General features: G+C 47.7%; 1 pseudogene; it reads left to right on the top strand.

The window, feature by feature from the left end:
* The first annotated feature begins 351 nt into the window (after positions 1 to 351).
* Positions 352 to 2,229, top strand: LOC123100617 (thiosulfate sulfurtransferase 18-like; annotated as a pseudogene).
* The last annotated feature ends 714 nt before the right edge of the window (positions 2,230 to 2,943 follow it).

Below are 2,943 nucleotides of genomic sequence, written 5' to 3'. Positions count from 1 at the left end.
ACAATATAGTCTATATTATATGCACTCATACGTTTTTCGACAAAAGGTGAATTTCATTGTCTCAAAATGAAGCATCAAGAGGATACAAACACAATAAGTGCACACCCGACCTCTGCATAGTTAGAATACACACTCGTGCGTAGCTGTTGGTAGTTAATTATGCAATGACGACACCTACACCTCCACAAGAATTAAACTAATTATCAAGCCGGGCGAAGACTTTTGGCAACTGGATCGGATGGTGGGAATATCCATTCTGCCATGCCAATATATAAAGGAGCAATGCTCAGGTAGATCAACCGCGGCAAAAAATTGGGCTAGCCATACGTCGACCAATCATTCGATCCATCAATGGCTTCTGCTAACAACGAGCAGCTAGTCAGCACCCCGACCGTCGACGCCGGCCATGCGCGCACGCTGCTGAGCAGCGACGGCGGCCACGGGTACCTCGACGTCAGGATGCGGGAGGACTTCGACAAGGAGCACGCGCCGGCGCTCGCAACGTCCCCTACTACCTCTCCGTCACTCCCCAAGGTCAGCCTAGCTAGCTCGATCTTCTTGTAAGGTTCTTGCCGTGATGAGCAAAAAGATTTTTACCTTTTCTTGAGCTCTTGTCTCAAGGGAAGGAGAAGAACCCACGCTTTGTGGAGGAGGTGTCCGCGCTCTACGGGAAAGAAGAGCCCTTGATCGTGGTAATTAAGTGACTAGTGATCATTTGATCCATCATCCCTCCCAAAATGCATGGGTTTTCCTTTCAGATTTGTATATGTGATCAAGTTTTGTGTGCTCGTGTTCGCGTAGGGTTGCCGCACGGGAGTGCGATCCAAGCTCGCCACCGCTGACCTCATAAACGTGGTAATTAAGGCCTGACCACCGGTCAATCCTCACTCCATTTAGCTAGCAGAAACAATCCATCATGTCTACAATGTTTCTACTACTCCCTCCGTCCCATAATATAGAGTAAATAGCATAAAACTACTATCTTACAGGCTAGGGTTCCAAAAACCTACCGCTTTTTAATTTTTCGCTGATAACTACCAAATAAGGGGTTGACTGTTTCAAAAAACCCTTAAAACAGAGTGCTTTAAAATTAATCGTGATTATGATAGTTGGGACCCGCACGTAAGAGAACCGACCATTTGTTTGATGTTACCTTACATGTAGGGCCGATATGTTAGTATCTCTGTAAGTTTAAGAAAAAGCAATCAGGTCCCTGCAACTTTTTTAAAAAAGCAATTGGGTCCCTGACTATTTTTTGAAAAAAGCAATCGGGCCCTTCGCGTGATCTCTGGGAACGGCGCCGGCAGCTCGCTGGCGGCCAGGTCGCCGGCCAAGCGAAAGGAGGTGGTGCGGCCGTCGCATTCCTCGTCGCCAAGGCAGTGTTCTCTAGTCGGGCGACAGGCTAGATGGAGGAGCTCCTTGCCAACAGCTGCCGCTGCTCCTGGCCATGACTCGCGCCTGGCGGCGGCCCTTGCTCCTCGCGCGCTCCTGGCCATGGCGCGCGGCTTGCGACGGCCCAAGCACCTGACATGGCGCGGCTAGCGGCGCCCTTGCTCCTGGCCATGGTGCGCGGCTCGCGACGGACCGAGCCCTGGCCATGCCGCGGCCCGTGCCCCTGCGATGCGGCTGCCCTCCGGGCGGCGTTCGTTCCTGCAGCCGAGCTTGTCTGGCGCGCGACGGATGGTGGAGGTGGCCGCCGGTGGGTGGTGTTTGTCGGGAGGAGGAGAGGAAGAAGAAAGAGACAGGAGGAAAGAAGAGAAGATAAGAGGAACAAGAGGCAACTTACACGTGGGTCCCACATGTAAGTTAACGGTCAAAGCAAACGGTCAAACAAACGGATTGTTTAGGAGTGGTCCCGACCTGTCATAAAACGGTTTAAATCGCTAGCAACGAGTGTTTAGGATTTTTTGAAACAGCCAACCCCTGACTTGGTAGTTATCAGCGAAAAATTAAAAACCGGTAGTTTTTTGGAACCCTAACCTGTAAAGTAGTAGTTTTATGCTATTTACTCCATAATATAAGAACGTTTTCAAGCTATGTTAACTTGAAAAATGTTCTTATATTATGGGACGAAGGGAGTACTAGCTTACCTCTTTTCTTTTTCTGGAAATTATTACTCGTAGCTTAGTTTTGATTTGGGCCTACCTGCAGGGTTTCGAGAACGCGAAGAGCCTGCAAGGTGGCTACCTTGCCTTTCTCCAGAGTGCGGCAGCAGACCAGCAGCAGTAAACTTACCATCGCTGATGAAGAGGGGGAGCTGGGATTGGTAATGGTATTGATGCATGATGGCCAAGAGGAATAAATTAAATTCGAGATTGTTGAGAAGTTTTATCTATTCATACATAATTGTATATACTTATCCTTCTTGATTTAAAGACACAAAAGTCGTCCTGGTGTAAAACTTTTAATGGACTGAGTACAATATATATGTTTCGATGTTCGGAACCTGTCGCCTTTTGAAGCTTTGCGCTTGTGGAGGGCACATAATATGTTTTTTTTATATCATGTACGGTTGATTTCAGCTCTGTTTTGTTCAGCCTTTGGCCCGACCAGATATTTCTACCTCCGATCGCACATGCAATGCATGTCTTGACTAATCTGAATCAAGGAAACATTTTTTTCAAGCTTAAATGCATGTGGATGTTTAACCACTTATAGAGCATGATTGTATTCATAAACTGTGCACAGACATAGGTGGAACAACTATTCTAAACTATCCATCGAGCAGTCCGCCATTCTGCTACTATGGAAAGCAGTTGATTCTGAAATTTAGGGGTTGTTCGGATTATGGCAGGGAGTTGCCCTTCCAAAATTTTGGCGGTGACTGAGAGCCTTGCCTCACATTTGAATGGTGGCCCAATCTTTCAATCCATGCCATTTTTTTGGTTGCTAGCTCAAATTCTGCTCCAGCAAGAGGGTGAAACTGGGGCGGTGATTCCCTCC

The sequence above is a fragment of the Triticum aestivum genome, chromosome 4D, assembly GCF_018294505.1.
Source record: "Triticum aestivum cultivar Chinese Spring chromosome 4D, IWGSC CS RefSeq v2.1, whole genome shotgun sequence".
Lineage (NCBI taxonomy): Eukaryota > Viridiplantae > Streptophyta > Magnoliopsida > Poales > Poaceae > Triticum > Triticum aestivum.
The sequence above is the reverse complement of the archived record's forward strand: the minus strand, read 5'-3'. Positions and strand labels throughout refer to the sequence as shown.